We start from the raw sequence: 19,231 nt of genomic DNA, 5'->3' as shown, positions 1-19,231 counted from the left end.
ATCCTTTGGTACCCAGCTACTTGTGTTTAGAGTTCAATGGGCAAGTTTATCTCCATCAAATAAATTCAGTTTTGGATACAGGGATCATAGTCCACTGCTCAAAATGACCTACCACATTAAACCAAAGTACATGATGACATTAACTGCCAAAAAAAAAAAGAAAAGATTCTGAACATCATAAGCTGTTGGACTCAATCCATTTACATGGATGACCTTTTGGCCTCAGGGTGTGCACGTTATACCTATATTGATGAAGTCTTCCTTTTGGCAGTAGGAAAAGGAACAAAAAAGTTGGAGGGGACAAGAGGTCTCATTGACCAGCTAGTGCAATTTGGGAATTGAAATTTTTTCAGTGAGGAAAGAATGCATGTGTCTTTTAAGTTCTCCAGAATAATATTATTGAAAGGTGTTTGGTGTTACTCTGCCATGAGATGAAAGAGTTTGGCCAATAAAAAATATGTTATATTGTTCTCCTGGAATGTAGTTTAGTTATTATGCTTGTAATTTTTCCTGCTGTCACATGCAAAATTTTAAAACCATTCAAAACTCAACATTCTTATCCTTATCTGAATAGAACAGGTAAAGTTGGAGGACAAGGTAAAGAGATCAAGGACAAGGACAAGGACAAGGGAACTCCTAAGACATAATCTTTGGAACATACATCATTGTATCTGCCCTCCGAATGGCTTAACTCAGGGGCAGTCACCCTCAAAAAAGCTGCAAATAGGTGCATGTAGCTTTGGGGTTTCCTCAGTGTTGGTCCATCCCCTGGCTTTCCACAATAGTCTCTATAGGTTTTAACAGGCTTGGCCTGTAAGCAGTTCTCCAGCCTTCCTTAACCTTCTCATCGATCATCAACACAACCGTGGTGTACAATCACAGGACTCTGCTCCCAGTGAGATGTTCCTAATCAGAAAGGAAATTAATGAATCTTTGAAAATTTAAGGGTAAAAGACGGCTCACAGTGTTAGTGTTCCAAAAGATTTTTTTCCCTAATAGAAGACAATGTTTTATTCCATAAAAATAACTTGCAGTGTTGGAATGTCAAACATAATGGCAGGTATTCAAACTCTCCATCTCAGTGTTTTAGTTATCCTGCCATGCAGACTCTCAGCTATAAATAAAACCAATTCTAATTCTTATCCATTAAAAGTAACCAGAAGAAATGCCAGAAGGCACCCTCATAAAGCTCTAGATTTTTGCTTCACACCAAAAAAAAATACAGGTACACACTGTATTTAACCATACGTCACCTACATTCACCTTAAATACAAAGCTCATGTACGCAGACCTAACGGGTCTTCCAGATACTCCCCTTTTGAAGTCTGTCATCTCTGCTTCATAGTAACACGGTTTTGTATTTTAGGATTGCCTAGATTGAGGACCAAGAGAGTAGTGTTTCTGCTCAGACTCTCCCATTTTTAACCCTGTGACTCCACACTTGTCAGTGCACACTTTGAGCTCGGCTTTCCCATCTGTGAAATGAATGAAACATCCTCTCCTACCATTTCCTTGTGTGTCACGGATCCATTTGTCCAGTGTCATGACGTTACAAAAATCATCAGACACCTTGAGGTCTTTGTAGTAGATTCCCTCCTTCCAAAAGAAAGAAACCACCGAAGTCTCACTACCACATAGAAACTCTGACCTTGGTTAATTACATACCAACACTGGGGCTGAGTGATGTGCGGCACAGAAATGCCCCCAGATCCTCCTGCAAACTCCCAGAGTACTTTATCGCACCTCCTATTTCTGTGCCATGTAGAAAAGGGGAGGATGAAATGAGAACCCAGGACCCTTACATCTCACTTTTTGCTCCAAACAATCATTATAATGATTTCTGAAGAAAGCAGAAAAAATGAGCAGTGTTGCCGCTCACGCCGTGGTTCTCAACAGTTGGCCATAAGATGCATTTGAAGATCTTTCTTATTTTTTTTTTCCTGCCAACACAGGAATAGGAGGCAGATCGGCGGTGAGGGATATCACAGGAATTCGCTTTCTCCGTCTTAAGAAGAGCCATTCCGTTTCTTGCCTGAAGTTTAACTTGATTATGCATTCATTAAGGACGAGTGATGGCAATGATTAAACAAAAACATCTTTAAAATGCAGAGTTCATTTCAGCCCATTTGGTTTTGTTACACACAAATTGGATTTGCCTTGCATCTAGCACAGCAGGTACTCCACTTGAAATCAAAGACAGATGCTTTTATGGGATTAAAAAGAAAACCTAGGGGGAGGGGAAGGGGGTAGATATTGAGATAGTTTGCATTTCGGTAATAATGGCTCCAAAATGAAATAGCTATCGCATTGCCGCTTTATCCGTGTAAGTGTTTGGGCTATAATTAAAAGGAAACAGGAACCCCCCCATCATAACTTGAACCGTTGTCACAGAAGAACATTTAATTTGCAGGGAAAAAAATGATTTTTCCTATAAATGTCTAATAATACCTTAGCATATTTGAAATTTAATCATAAGTGGCTTAGAATTAAACCATTTGAATTATTACTGAAACATTTCAAGTGGTGACATTAAATGCTTTGTTTGAAATTAGCCATTAATTCAAAAGTCTTCTCTGGCGCTGCTTTGAGAGTTTAACTCCTTGTCTGTAAACAGAAGTCCCTGGTTCTCACACTGTGTAATTAATTGGCATACTTCTAGAACATTCACATCGCTGGCTATTTACTCTGGCACCTCCGGTTAAATTACTCTGGACACTCTAATTTTATAATTGATATCGTTTGCTGTTTTAAAATTTTTATGTATTTGTCAGCTTCTTGGACATCTGTTAGGAATGCTAAGTAAAAAAAATGTCAGGCAGAGCTCCAGTGTGGCTTACCTTTCCATTAGTTGTGAGAAGCTTTGTACAGTGAATATGATTAATCTCTTACACTGTCTTGCAGAGTGTCTGACTCTATATCAGGGTAATAGTAACATTTCTCATCTATTTGATGGTTGCATCTTGTAGTGGGTTGATTGCACAGATGGCCTGAATCACTGGCCTCCCTTGTATCTATGTTCTTTGCAATGCGAATTTCTAGATCTCCCCATGAAGAGATGGGACCTGTTTCCTCAAGTCTTGAATCTGGACTGACCGTGGGATTTGCTTTGGTCAGTAGAATTTGGTGAAAAAGATGATGTTCTAAGACAACTCTGGAGTCTTTCTCTTGAACCCCTGGTTCTGCAGGGAAAACAAGCCCAGGTTTGTCTGAAGAAAAATGAAAGATACCTGGCCCAGTCACCCACAGCTCCTGCCAACATCCAACAACAACCAGAAGCAGAGATATTCCTAGCCAAGACAAAGCTCACCCCAATTACAAGAAGAACTGCTTGGCTGAGTCCAAGACCAAAAAAAAAAAAATCATTAATTTAGAGGTGCTTGGTAACACAGCCATGGGTAATGGATACACATCTGGGTCAGATTTTTTTTTACGTAGTATTTAACTTGGACTTTAAATGATGAGTGTGTTTCCAAAGCTTCACACAATGTTTATGTCATAGCATGCATTGTTACGTATTTACTAATTCATAGTTGAGTGGAGATTTCTTTATTTTTTTTAAAGATTTTATTTATTTATTTGATAGGGAGAGAGAGCACAAGTAGGCAGAGAGGCAGGCAGAGAGAGAGGGGGAAGCAGGCTCCCCACTGAGCAGAGAGCCCAATGCAGGGCTCGATTCCAGGATCCTAGATCATGACCTGAGCCGAAGGCAGAAGCTTTAACCCACTGAGCCACCCAGGTGCCCCTCTATTTTATTTTTTTTAAGATTTTATTTATTTGAGAGAGAGAGAGCACGAGCAAGAGGGAGGGGCAGAGGGAGAGGGAGAAGCAGGCTCTCTGCTGAGCCAGGAGACCCATGGAGGACTCGATCCCAAGTTCTTGGGATCATGCCCTGAGCTGAAGGCAGACAATTAACCAACTGAGCCACCCAGGTGCCCCAGATTTCTCTATTTTAGATTGTTAGTCAGTATGTTCTATAAAGTGTCATAGCATGGAACTATGCCCTTTTGTACAATGCTTGGGAAACAACAGAAAGAGGTATTGTGTCCCACTCTTTTTCTCACACATGAATATCACACATGAAAAGTGACCCAGGAACAATAGATCAAGGAGTTGGAGAGAAAAGCAAGTCTCATGTGGAAGTATTTTAACTAGCCTAAAATGTCATGCGAAATCGTACCAGATGGGCTTACTGTTTCAAAATCTTCATGGAAGAGAATTCCACATTCAAGCCTGGATGTCATTTTCCAATGATATGTAAACCTTTAAAACAATGTGCTGAATCTACAGAAACACAGAATTGGAAGAAATTTTTGAGATCATCTTGCCCAGCCTCCTACTTCACACAGAAATCTCTACCTCAGTCCTCCAGAAAGGTAATAATTATAATTAGTAGTTAACATTTAATTTACATTTACCAAATGCTAGATCCTGTTCTAAGTACCATTTGTGCATTAGTCTTCACAAAAGTATTAGAAGGTAAGAGCCATCCAAAAGTTGGGGAAAATGAGCTCCAGAAGATGAAGCAACATGTCCAAAGTCATATAGCTAGTACGTCAGAGACAGAATTCAAACTCAAGAATCTACTCTCTTAACTACGAACCGGTACTTCATGTTAACAACTAGAGCCATTCATTGAAGATCGAGCTACTCTGTGGTGAAGTGAGTTCTCTCCCTCCCCTATGAACACCCCAGCAGAAGCAAAACATCTGAAAACTATATAATGTAATGATTTAAACCCAAACCTCCCACACTGTAATTTCTACCCATTGGCTTTGCTTCCAGCCTCGAGTGCTATGAAGAAAAATTCTGTATTCTTTTCTACATGACAGACTTTCAAATATTTCTCCTTTCTCTTTTCAAGCATTCTTCTTCCAAAATACTTTTCATGTTCTTCACTAACCTGATCAGACTTTGAATGGAATTTCTACAGCCTCCCCAGTCATTTTAGTGCAGAAACTATTATCTTTACAGTCTAAGATAGTATCTAGATTTTATGTTGTGGTTGGCTGGTGTGTGGTTGATTGATTAAATGATTTTAACTTGAAAAATTAACTCAAAATATATCAAACGTTGAACTATTAAAACTACAAATATTTTTCAAGACATCCTATAAACATTTTGTACATTTGGGCTCTTTGCCTAAATCTAGGATCTCAGTTAGTACTTGGAAAGGTACATGAGTCAAGTCCATTGCCAGATTCAGAACAATTTTATGGTTAGCCTATCATAAACATACATAAACATAGCCTATCATAAACATAAACAAAAACATGTTAGCCTATCATAAACATATAAATCCATTCCTCTATTTTTCTGGACAGACCCTTCTAATTCACTCAGAGGCTGTCTCAGAAATGTGTCCAGCATCACTTCCTACTACTGGCCCACTTCCAGGTTTCCACCTTCATTTTGGTGGTCCATCTCTCCCTGAGGTAATAACACTCATTCACTTAATATGGTTATGGCACCAATGCATAGTAAAGGATGTCTTCCAGATTCTTCAAAATGAAGCATCTAAAAGGAAAATAATATGATCAATTAATCTTCAATGAAGAAGAAAAGTACATCCAATGGGGAAAAGACAGTGTCTTCAACAAATGGTGTTGGGAAAACTGATCAGCAACTTGCAAAAGAATGAAACTCAACACCTTCTTACACCATACACAAAAATAAATTCAAAATGGATTAAAGATCTAAATGGGAGACCTGAAACCATAAATATCCTAGAAGAGAGCACCGGCAGAAATGTCTCTGACATCAGCTGTACCATCATTTTTTAGATATGTTTCCTGAGGCAAGGGAACGAAAAGCAAAAAACAAACAAACAAACAAACAAACAAAAACTATTGGGACTACTTCAAAATAAAAAGCAACTTCACAGTGAAGGAAACAATCAATAAAACTAACAGGCGACCTACCAAATGGGAGAAGATATTTGCAAATGACCTATCCAAAAAGGGTTAGTATCCAAAATATATAAAGAACTTATATCACTTAACATCCTTAAATAATCCAATTATGGGTGGCTGGCTCAGATGGTTAAGCGTCTGACTCTTGGTTTTAGCTCAAGTCATGATCTCAGGGTCATGAGATCAAGCCCCAAAACAGGCTCCCTGCTCAGCAGGAATTCTGGTCGAGACTCTCGTCCTCTGTCCCTCCCTGCTATTCATGCATGCATGCTCTCTCTCTCTTGAATAAACAAATCTTTTTTAAAAATTCACAGAAAACATGAACAAATATTTCCCCAAAGCAGACATCCAATGGACACATGAAAAGATACTCAACATCATTCATCAGAACAATGCAAATCAAAACTACAATGAGATATCACCTCACACTTGTCAGAATGGCTAAAATAAAAAACACAAGAAACAACAAATGTTGACAAGGATGTAGAAAAAAAGGTAAGAATGCAAACTGGGGCAACAACTATGGAAAACAGTATCATGGTCCCTCAAAAAGTTAAAAACAAAACTACCCCGCAATCCAGTAATCACACTATTGGGTATTTACAAAAAACACTAATTCAATGGGATAGAGATACCCCTGTATTTATAGCAGCATTATTTTCAAATAGTCAAACTATAGAAGCAACACAAATGTCCAGTGATAGATGAATGGAAAAAGAAGTTGTAGTGTGTCTATGTGTGTGTGTGTGTGTGTGTGTGTATGTATACATGGACATATATACATACATGATGGGAATTAAGGAGATTAAGGAGTGCACCTGTTGTGATGGGCACTGGGTGATGTGTGGAATTGTCAAGTCACTATACTGTACATCTGAAATTAATAATAATCTGTATGTTAACTTTACTGGAATAATATAAAATTTTAAAAGGACGAATAAACTTTTTTTCTTGCTAATGTTGACCAACTTTCAGTGAAGGACTTATATAAATATTTTTATTTGAAAGAAGTATCTGCTTCTTCATTTGTGTGGGGTTTTGTTTGTTTGTTTTACCAAAGTCTATCTATAAATTGCTGGCACTTTATAATTATCATAGCTTATATTCTTATATTTCATTCAGAGTGTCCTGATGACAACTGTTTAAGAGTAGGTGAAATATACTTTCATTTATTCATTTTTATATGCAAGACACTTGTTATATAATATATTTATATTATACTATATGTGTATAATTTTTTTTCTCACAGCAATATGAGGCAGGCCTTTTTTGAAGTCAACTATTCTGAGATATAATTTTAAACAATAATATGCATTCATTTGAAGTGTAGAGTTTGATATGTTTCAATAAATGAATACATTATGTAACCATAACCACCATCTAAGTCAAAATATAGAACATCTCAAAATATTTCCTTGGACCCCTTTTAAGTCGATTCTTTCCCCCCTTCCCCATCCAAAGCAATCGCTGATCTGATTTCTGTCGCATGGATTACTTTTTGCCTGTTCTAGAATTTCACTTAAATGGAAACATATAGTACAAACTCTTTTGGGTCTGTTTTCTTTTTCTCGGTATTATCTTTTAAGATTCATCAGTGTGGCTGTATGAGTAGTTTATTCCTTTTGGTTGTTGAGTACTAGCTCATTGTATGGCTGGAGCACAATTATTTTTCCATTCACCTGTGGAGAGATATTTGAGTAGTTTCCAGTTTGGGTCTGTTACCAAAAAAGCTAATATGAGCATTTATAATGAGCACTTTGTGGACATCTGTTTTTATTTTTCTTGGACATATACCTAGGAGTGAGCTTTTAGAGTATATGGTCAGTGTACATTTAACCTTGTAAAAAAACATTAAACTGTTTTCCAAGGTGGATGTATCATTTTACAATCCCACAGCAAAATATCAGGTTAGGGTTTTTTGTTTTGTTTTTGTTTTTGTTTCCTGGTTTTATTTTTTCTATTGCTGCACATCCTCACGAACACTAGGAATTACCAGTCTTTTTATCAGTCTTTATCACCCATTTTTACCACTGGTGTGGGTGTGAAATCATATTCATTTCAGTTTTAATTTGAATTTCCCTAATACATAACAATGTTCAGCATCTCTTCATGTGTTTATTGGCCATTCTACATCTTCCTTTTAAAAACTTTTTTTGTTCAGGGGCCCCTGGGTGGCTCAGTTGTTAGGCATCTGCCTTCAGTTCAGGTCATGATCCCAGGGTCCTGGGATCGAGCCCCGCTCAGCAAAAGGCCTGCTTCTCCCTCTCCCACTCCCCCTGCTTGTATTCCCTCTCTCGCTGTCTCTGTCAAATAAATAAATAAGATCTTTAAAAAAAAAAAAGCTTTTGTTCAATCTTTTGCTCATTTTGGTGGGTTGTTTTTCTCTTAGTGAGTTGTGAAAGTAATTGATCAATTCTGGATTCAAGTTCTTTGTTAAATATTACAAATATTTTCCCTCTTTTCATTGCTTTCCTCTTCATTCACTCACTAATGTCTTCTGAAAAGCAGAAAATTTTAATTTTGATGCGGTCCAGTTCATTAAATATTTTCTTATATTTTTAGTGTCCTAAGAAATCTTTGTCTACCCAATGTTTAAAAGATATTTTTCTATGTTTTCTTCTAGGTGTTTTACAGTTTTACCACTTGTCTTTAGATCTATGCTCCATCTCCAGTTTATTTTAGTATACGTTGTGAAATAAGGGCAGAGATTCATGTTTTCCCCCATACAGACAACCACCCTTTCCAGCACCATTTGTTAAAAAGACTGCCTTTCTCCCCCATTGAATTATCTTGGCACCTTTGTCAAAAATCAATTAAAATATATGTCTGGACTCTATGCTGCTCCACTGATCTATATGGCCTTATGCCAAGATCACACTGTATTAGTTACTATAGTTTTATAGTAAGCCTTAAAATCAGGTAGCGTAAATTCTCCATCTTCCTTTCTCTTTTTCAAAATTGTTTTTGCCTATTTCAGATCCTTTGCATCTCCTTACAAATTCTAGAATCAATTTTTCATTTTCTATAAAAATCATACTCGAAATAAGATTTTTTATTAACACTAGAGTGACCATATTAATTTGAGAAGAATTACTATTAACTGCATAAAGCCTTCCACTCTATGGATATGATATGTCTTTCCTCTTATTCAGGTTTTAATTTCTTTTATTAGTGTACTTTACCAGACAGGTCTAGCACACATTTCAGCAAAATTTGTCTAAGTATTTCAGGAATTATTAACTACATTTTTCAGATGAGAGAATAAGATGATCAGAGAGAGAGGTTATATAGTTCAATCAAAGCCACAGATTTAGTTGGGTGCCTGCGTGGCTCCATTGGGTAAGTGTCTGCCTTCAGCTCAGGTCATTGGCCCACCAGACGTTCTGGTAACTCATTAGAGAGATTAAAAGTGGGCCAGATGGGTTGCAAAGCTCCCAAGATGTTTCTGCTATAGCCTGCTGGTCAAGAACTACTAAGTCTTCAATCTTGGCATAGTCAGTTTCAGTTGGCCCCTTTTGAAGCCCATCCCACTTGGTTTCTAAAAAGATTAGGCCAGGAGAGAAAGAGTCTGGTATGACTGGAGAGCCAGACAGATCCTACACTACCAGAAGCAGATTCATATACAACAAAAATAGGCGTTGCACCTATATTTTGGTCTCACCTAAGCTTCCATTCTATGAACAAGTTTATAGTCATTAACAATGAGACACACAATTTAATTTTAAATACAAGTTATGTTTTTAAATCTAACAATTATTTCATTGGTTTCACTTTACTCATTCCACTTTAACCTTCCGCTTTCCATTTCTGTCTATCCTTCTTTAATAAGCTAAATATTTAATTTTGAAATACGAAGTTTGAAGAATATGAAGAATGGAGAAACTAACAAGAAAAAGAAATAGGATAGTGTATGGCAGATTAGATGAACCACAGGCTACGTAGAGAGAAAAGAGAATCATGGTCATGGGCAACAAGTCAGCAAGGAGCCATACTCAGGAACTTCCCTGCCTGAAGAGTTTTGCCATGATTCGCTGGTTGTAGGATCCAGCAGAGAGATCTAGCAGCATGAAAAAGATATGGGTTTAGTAGTGAAATCTGCATGTGTCTATTAGAGAGGGAAGAAATGGCAGCAATTCATGAATTAGCTATTTGAATGGAAAGCAAATTCTAATAGATTTTAGTAGATATTTTTACTGAAATACTAATAATGACTAAATGTACTTATCTCATCTAGCAGATATGAATACTGTCCTTGAAGCTATAGCAATGAAAAGGGAGAATAAGTTTATTGCTCTCAAGGAGTTTTTCACTTTCTAAAGAAGAAAACACATATATGTAAAAAAAAAAAAAAATCAAGGCATCCTGTAGTAAATGCTATTGACTATCCAGAAATAATTTCTGCTCCCCCAGTCCACTCTGCATAGAACCCTGATATCCTGGGACCATGACATAGAGTGTTAATCATATGAAGTGCCATCTGATGTCCCAGGAGCTGAGTCAATTTCCTTGAAATATGGCCTTAGACTAGTGACTTGATTCATCTGAATGTATGCTTTTGTCTGTAAAATGGAATGAGAATAAGTGCTTTACAACTTTCTAATGAGTATTAACAGAGATAATGGGGAATACTCTGCAAACTATCAACATACAGTTATTAGTGCTTGTGGTAGCAGTCCTTATAGTCATAGTATCATAATCATCATCCCTGTCATCAAGCCCACTGTCTATGAGCCCAACCTCATTTCAATTACTTCTGTCTTCACATATTTTTAGCAACATCCATGATACCCCTTTATCTATACACTCACCCAGATCCTTAGCTTCCATCCGATGAAACTCCAAGTGTCGTCAGAATACCAGAACCAAAATTCAGATGCCTGAAATGTGACTGCTAGGACCATTCATTGACCTTGGAACAGGGGTGCTTGTTGCTGGTCAGATTTAGAACCCCATACCTTCAATTACAACTACTTGGGATCTGCCCTACCTCCAAGTCACAGTACTTCCAGTCCCCTTTGGTTTACCTATCTATACAGAGACTTCTGTCTCAACCTATGATTCTAATCACTGGTGTAATTTGCCTCAGGGTACCTGGCATTTTGCCATGACTAGCACTCTTGATTTACCCATTCTGGAAAGTCTATATTGCTATATTGATGGAGCCACTTATTGTTAAATGTTGCTCTATAATGTAGAATATTGGGATCATATTTGTAATAATGACTAACATCTAAATAGCATTTCAGATTAGAAACCACTTTCACATCCATCCCCATAGCAAGCTTATAAGAGATATATTATTTATGCCCACAGCAAGAAAAATTGAGACTGGAAAAGGTTAAGTGAATTTCCCAGTATCCTACTATATATCTAAGCTAAAACTTAAAACCAGGGCTTCTGACTCCAGCCCCTGTGAATTTATCATGCCCAAACTTCTCTTCAGTAAAAGAACTGTTTATTTGCCAACTTGACCAATACACACATTCATTTATTCATCAGCAAACATTTGGTATACTATACACTATATGCATACATATGTGTGTGTGTGTGTGTGTGTGTGTGTGTGTGTGTGTGTATGCCATAATACCTTTTCCTTCAAAAGTGTTTCCAGTCAAAGGAGGGCCACATGCACCCCAATGTTCATAGCAACAAGATCCACAATAGTCAAAATGTGGAAAGAGCCGAGAGGCTCTGAAATGGAAGAATGGATAATATATACAATGGGGTATTATGCCTCCATCAGAAAGGATGAATACCCAACTTTTGTATCAACATGGATGGGACTGGAGGAGATTATGCTGAGTGAAATGAGTCAAGCAGAGACAGTCAATTATCATATGGTTTCACTTACTTGTGGAGCATAAGGAATAACATGGCGGACATTAGGAGCAGGAAGGGGAAAATGAAGAGGGATGGAAACAGAGTGGAAGACGAACCTTGAGAGACTGTGGACTCCAAGAAACAAACCGAGGGTTTTAGAGGGAGGGGGATGGTGGGGGATGAGTGAGCCTGGTGGGTATTAAGGAGGGCATGCATTGCATGGAGCACTGGATGTTAATGCGCAAACAATGAATCATGGAACACTACATCAAAAACTAATGATGTACTGTCTGGTGACTAACGTAATATAAATAAATAAATAAAATAAAAAAGGTGTTCACAGTCTAGCAACAATACAATTCTATGAACACAGAGGCAGTTCCTTATTCATCTTGGAATTATCAACTCCTGACAGAGTATCTGGCACAGAGCATATTTATTGAGTGAATGAATGGTATATGAATGAATATATTAAAAATTAAATTATCTTTTAAAGCAAATGCTAACACAATGAAAAATTACTCTGTAAAGCACAAAGTGTTACATAAATTTTAAGCATTATAACTGTAGTCAATTTTAGGTGGAATTTTAATTTCAATTAGAATGCCACAGTGAGTTCTTAGATAATCTTAATAATGTCTTTTTTTATCCTATTTAACATTATTTCCTTCATACTCAGCATACCATCAGTAGGAAGACTGTTTTAAGTCCCTCCTTCAAGAGTTCTTTCATTCTCTGACCTGATTGCAATCACTTCAGCAAATTCACCCACACCCTGATTCTGTCATTGCCAAAATTCCCATATGGAAGGGGAGGAGCCCTCTCAGAGGACTTGGCACAAATCCTTATAATAGCACTTAGCACATTTTATTGTAATTATCTGTTGACATGTCTTTTTCACCCTCAAATCAATGCCACTTGATTATTCACCTACTGAAAGTTTTCAAGATCTCAAAACACGACTCAGAATTTTTTAAGAGAAATTTTCTCCTTAAGAAATTAACCCCAAAGAGAGTTCCTTTATATTTAGAAAATATTTAAGAGTGTGATTCTTAAATCACCGTGTGATTCAGTGTCCTTAATATGCACCTTTCACTAACGTCTTAAATTAATATGCAATATCCTAAAATGAATATTTAATTTTTGAAATACACACAAGCTAATTTGAGAGGGTAGTTTTGGAGTAGAAGGTCCTCTGTTTCCAATTGATGGTCATGTTGGCCAGGTTGATCGGTTTTATTATTAAAGGTCAGTCTACTCAGTTATTACTGAGTTGCTGGTTAAAATCAGTATCATGTGGCTAAGAATTCCACAAGGCGCTTCTCAAACAGAAGTCATGAACCTTGTGCAGATTTTTGTGGTAAGATCAATTTAAAGCAGCTTCCTTTAGCTTAAGAAAAATGTTGAAAGATGGGTAAAATCACTGTTTTAATAACAGATGGTCATTACTTCAAATCCATTTTCTTATGTGTTACATTTGCTTCTCATTTTATGTAATATTTGTGTACACATGCTCAGAGACTCCAAATTTTGCTAGGATCTGATTGCTATCGATTCCTCAGAAGAAGAGAAGTGGCAATGTTTTGGAAGCTCGGTATCTGATATAGTTGGAAGAGCTCCTAGAGTGATCTGTTACCGAGACCCTTGGAAGGCCAAGATTTTTCTGCTTTACATAAATATGCTACAAGCAGAAGTTTAGAGTTTATGCTGTGTACTAGCACCACCAGACATTTGGATTTGCGTCAGGCCGATGAGAGGGACAAGACCAGAAACAATATTTGACTCCCAGAACCGAGCTAAGTCAGAGTGGATCGTTAATTTTAAGGAAAACTTGGAACAACATTTTACATAAGTTTCATTGTGCACTACCTATGTACTCTTTCTTTATAGAAATTCTAAAGCCTATCGCTTCAATACATTACTTCCCAAAATTATTTTCAGAAAAGGAATAGTCATTCCGGGCTATGATGTGGAGAAAGTTCATCTTAATGGTAAAGACCATCATAGACGTAAAACGTTCACGTGCAAGTTAAGGACAAAATTTAGAGTTGGAATATTCTGTCAAAAGATTTCCAGCCACATTGGCAATAGCTCAGTGACAGCGGTGACTCCCGATAGCCTCCTGTCGAAGGCAGGGTTGCTGGGAAATGACTGACACATTTCATCAAAGTTTCCACTCAGCTGCCTTAGCCAAATGTCGCTGGTAAATGACTTAATCTTTGCTAAACTTTTATGCCGCAAAAGCCGAGCAGTTGAAATGCACCCACATATAGACCTGAAACTCTAATGAGATCATTTGACATTCTGATTGATACGAAATCTACACTGTGTTTTGACTTGCCTGCCACCATTGATATGGTGTATTTCCAGTTTGAAAGGTTCCAAAGTGATAGTTATTTTACAATACATCCCGACTGTAAGGGAGAATGGAGAAATGTGGAAATGAATTAGTTAATTGCCAGTTATTTGTTACAAGGTAAATTTTTAATCACATTTCATATGTACTTTTTTTTTTTCGAAGGGAAAGTAATTGGTTAGGAGGACAGAGGGACATAAATATTTTATGTAATCTCCTCCAAATAAAGAGTCGTGTGGGTTCTTTCATGAAAGTGTGTTTATATGCCTTAGGTTGAGGGTATTTATTCATGAATGTTGAAATGCAAGATAATGCCAGTTGCCACATCTGCCGAACTCAATTGTGGATCAGCTCCCCCCACTCTAAGACATCCATGACTTTCTTACGAGGACTTCAGATCAGTTTGTATTTTAGGATAAACCCAAAGGTGTTAGTGTGGCGGTGACTTTTTCCGCTTCGTGCCAATCTTTTCTACAGATCTATGTGGTAGTCTTCATGAGCCGGGGTGGGAATCCAAATGAATTCTGGTTCTGTGCTGCTAAAGTCAGAGAAATCCTATTATAACATTTACATGTGAGGTGGGCAGAGAGGTCCGGCATCTGCATTCATGTACACTCCTCCGTTTCCACCACGGCTTGAAAAAGATAAATGGCTATTACCAGGAGAATTAAGAGGGAAAATGTTTGGCTTATGTCATCCAAAGCTTCTTTACCAGGGGATATCGGCCTAAGCTTGTTAGGCACCCAACATACGAAGGCTCCGTGATCAAAGGCAACAACCTCCAAACTGCATTCTGCCAATCACTGTTTTCCCTTTGTTTCCCCTTCCACCTCTGAAGACATCAGTCCATCTGTTTCTGATTCTTTACAGTTAACTCTGTGAGTTGGTGTGCTCTCCCCCTCCCCACTTCCTCCCCCCTCCTCCTTCTCTTAGTCTTGAGGACCGATTTTCCTTTAACTAGGAAATTTTATCTTGCCAGCAATCAGAGCTCAAATACAGACATACACAAGTTTCAGTCGAAACTCTCAATACGTAAAATTTGAATTGCTTCTAAATTTGGCAAAATGCCTTGCTTTCTCCAAATTCATAAGACAGATGAGACACAAGTGAGAGCTGTGATGCGGTCCTGCTATTTCAAATGCCATATTGATATAGTCATTATTTGTGCCAATAAGGCTCACTGTCATCTAATTTTAACCTGTTTCTGTGTTAATTATGCAGAATTTTTGTCTCTCCTCTCTTTTGATATATTATGTTCTTCATCGAGTAGAATCTAAGTTTGTGAACAACTGAATCTTTCCAACAACTCACTGAGTGCCTGTCAGGTGCAAAACACTTACTTGTTATCTTAGGCGGGGGTTGGGAAGTTTTAAAAAAATGAACCAGACATGCCTGGCATGTATTATGGGCTCAATAAAACACGTGAAGAACAGAAAGAAGAAAAGGACAGCAAGAGAGAGGGAGGGAGGAAAGAGAAAACAGCCTAATAATTCATTCCATATAGGAAAGTGTATCTTCCGTCCCATCATTTCACTATAATTTCTTCAAAGCCGATCTTGTTACCTGATATTGTCTTGGTTACTTGTGTGGTTATCTTTCTCCTTAGCCAAAAAGTAAGGACGATGAAAACAAACTTGTTGGTCTGACTCACGGTTTCGAGAAAGTGTTTTAGCCTAGAACCTGGCACATGCCAAAGAAATGTGAAATTGAAGAAAAAAATTAATAAATCCCCTGCTTTTAGAATGGCAAGAACACTTTTCCATTTTGCCTATTTATCCCCAGTGAACAGCCTTCCTTCCGGAATCTGTCGTCCCACCACAGTGAGGAAACTGACTCTGAGTGATCTTGGCCCAGTAATCAACCACAGTGTGTAAACAGATTAGCAGTTGAATTTGTCCCCATTGAATGAGGGATTTTTTTTCTTTTTTTAATGAAGTCCAGCTTGGAAACTGATATCTTGGGATTGGATTCCCCTAGCATGTTAGAGATGGGATCCCTATCCCTCCTTTTTTAGCTCTGCTTTTCCACCGACCCTTTCCTCCCATTTCATATTTATTTGGGTCTTTCTTTTCTTTAATTCTTCTCCATTTGGATTCCAAAATCTCCCCCACCTCTTTCTGGCTCAGGAATTCTTACAGCTACTTTCTTGGAGTCTTATCTCTCTTCCCTCCCACTCTGTTGTATGCCCTCCCTTTTTTTCCCATACACAGTTGATTTACCACAAATAGTAATCTATGTCCTCCTGGGGAAAGTGTGGTTGCCTCAGAGAACACACTGCTAGCATAATGGAAAGTTCATAGTTGATTATTTGTGCTTAATTTTAGTTCAGATACTCATGAAAATTTCTTTACTCCTCTTTGCAATTAGGTGTAGTGATTAGAAAACCCTATATATCACTCTCCAGTTATCCTTTAAAAGCCCTCCTCTGCTTGATGGTGGTGTAATTGGCTCTTAATTTTATATCGCATAGGTAGATTAAAAAGAGGCAGCTTACCCTTGAGAGATCTGGATGAATCGGTTAAAAAAAAAAAAAGTGGATAAAGGAATTAAGACCACACTGCCTGTCGCCCCAAATAGGTCTGGGGTCTCCTAATGATGACTAAATAAATAGCTCCAAACCAAACTTGAGCAAGTGCCTTTGGCAGTGTTCCTGACTGCAAGCTCATTAATTGCAACCTCATTTACAGTCCTATAGGTGAAGAATGACGCTTATTATTATTATTATTTATTTGCCTAAATAAGATCCTATATCTTGCTGAAAACTGTCATTTTGTAAAAATATTGCCGTAGGGCGGGCCCATCCTGAGAAATGGAAGGCTTGTGCACTTCACACATCCTTGTGAAATGCAAGTGCCTGTGAACTCTGACAGGCTGTAATTACTGGCAGGCAGAGTTGGCTGTCAGTTACCAGTAGGATTTTCATGGGCTAAATGCTTCATGCCTCAGATCTCTTCCTGTGTGGCCTTCAGCAGATACCTGAAGTGCCCCTATTAGGCATTTAAATGTTTAGGTCCATGATTCCCAAAACTGTGGGAGTGGGGAGGCACGGAGGCAAGGAGGGAGAAAGGCAAGACGAGAATCTTCACGTAGTTTGGAAAACATACCTAATAGGTCATTGTTCGCTTGCACAGATGCTAGAACTCAATGTCTTGGCTTTATCTTTCTGAGCTTAGAAAATAGAGAAGACCAGCGCTGAAAGACACCGGAATTTCACATTGTTGAAGGTAACAGTTGAGGTGGCAAGTTTCCTTCCCTGTGGGCCTAAGAGTAAATGGGAATGCCTTGGGGGAATGAGTTTACGGGCTTGCTTTCTGCAACAGGATCAGCTAGGAGAGCTTTAAAGGATTTGGGAAAGCGGCATTATCGCAGGATCACATTTGTCGCACCTAGAACCTTCTCGCGGCTCTTCTGCGGTCCCGCTCAGTTCTCTGGTGCATTCCAGGGCTTCGGCAAACTGTAGGGCAGGTCACGCCCCGCACACCTCCGCACAGTCGTTCCCCGGCACCGCCTACAGTGTGCGGTGGCCTTCATCCCGCCTCTTTATACGGTCCTCTCTTCCCTCCTTTTCCAGATGAGATTCCATGATTCATTCTCGTAATCACTCTCTGATGTACACCCCCCACTTTCTCGCCCCCTCTCCGTCTGCCGTGGGTTCACTTGGTTGTGCCAATTACTGTTGTTGCCTTCCGGCCCCAAACCCACCCTTCTTTGCTTTGCTTTGTGATACCGGAGTTTCATTCAGCAGACCTCATGTCCTCTTTGCCGGCTACTCGAGGATGGGCTCTGCCAGTTGAGGGTGCTGGAGGGAGACTGCAAGGCCAGGGAGAAAGAAGGTGCCTTTTCTTCTGGTGTTTTGCCTACCCCCCCAGACACAAGTGGATTGGCATGTTAGCGTCAAGGCAGCCTTCCTCGGTTCACCAGCAGGTGTCGCTGTTCAGCACACAACTGCCACGGCCAGGGGCCTCCGCAGAGAACAGACTCTCCCTCCTGTATGGCCCTCCTCCAAGTTTCCAGCTCCCTTCCCCTCTTCCTGTTTCCTTCCTCCAGAGAACTGGAAGCCACTCTCTGCAGTCGCTACCTCTGTGTACCTTAGAGAGTTGTCCTTTGCCTCTTTTCAATAGTTAGCCATTGTTCACCTCGGTATTTCTATTGAATTTTCTCCATTCTAGTTCCACCTATAGTTTCTCTTCTGACTCGACGTTGACCCCAGTGCTGGTTAAGCTAACTCTTGTCTACTTTGACCTAGAACCTCAAAGCTGAAGTAAAACATTGAATTCTTTTTATTACCTCACTCTAAATCCATAGTCACCAATATTAAGCAACAATTCCACCTTGGCAAGCTGCATGTACACCTCTCGTCTTCTCGGGGACTATTTCACATCTTCCTATCTCTCCTCAACCCCCAATGCCTTTCTCCTTGTCCTCACTCTCAGCTGATGAGCCTGCTTCCTTCTCTGCTAAGGGAGAAGCCATCAGAAGAGAATGGCCACACACTTTTACTGTCTGTCTGTCAGCTTACTTGCATCTAAATCCATTTAGATTCAGATGCAATCCTGCTTCTTTCCCTGTTACAGTGGATGAATTTTTTTTTTTCATTTTTTCAGAGAGAGAGCTCCTGCAAGCAGCAGGGGGAGGGGCCAAGGAAGAGAGAGACAGAGAATCTTAAGCAGGCTCCATCCCCAAAATGCAGCCCAACACGGGGCTTGATCTCACAACCCTGAGATCATGGCCCTAGTCAAAATCGAGAGCCCAAAGCTTAACTAACTGAGCCACCCAGCCACCCCAAACTGTATTCCTACTTAAAACCAAGATCTAGGTCTCATCTTCTAGGGCTACCCCAACAATTCCCTCTCTTATCGTCCTGATAGTTTTCTTTCTCTATTGAATTGTTCCTACCAACATAAAATTTGTTTGAGTATCTCTCATATTACAAGACCCCTCTCATGTTCCCACAGTCTTCCTCCAGTTACTACTCCAGTTTACTACCTTTTATATTCCAACTCCCTAAACTTCTCCGTGTTTGGTCTTTGCTTCCACTCCTCTCATTCTCTCTTCAACTCACTCCAGTGCAATGAAACAACTTTGTCAAGGTCACCAGTGCTCTCCACATTGCCAGTCAGTGTCAGTTTCCACTTCACTGATCTAT

The sequence above is a fragment of the Lontra canadensis genome, unplaced genomic scaffold (genome assembly GCF_010015895.1).
Source record: "Lontra canadensis isolate GAN:19392208 unplaced genomic scaffold, GSC_riverotter_1.0 scaffold9, whole genome shotgun sequence".
Lineage (NCBI taxonomy): Eukaryota > Metazoa > Chordata > Mammalia > Carnivora > Mustelidae > Lontra > Lontra canadensis.
This window is presented reverse-complemented; position numbering follows the sequence as displayed.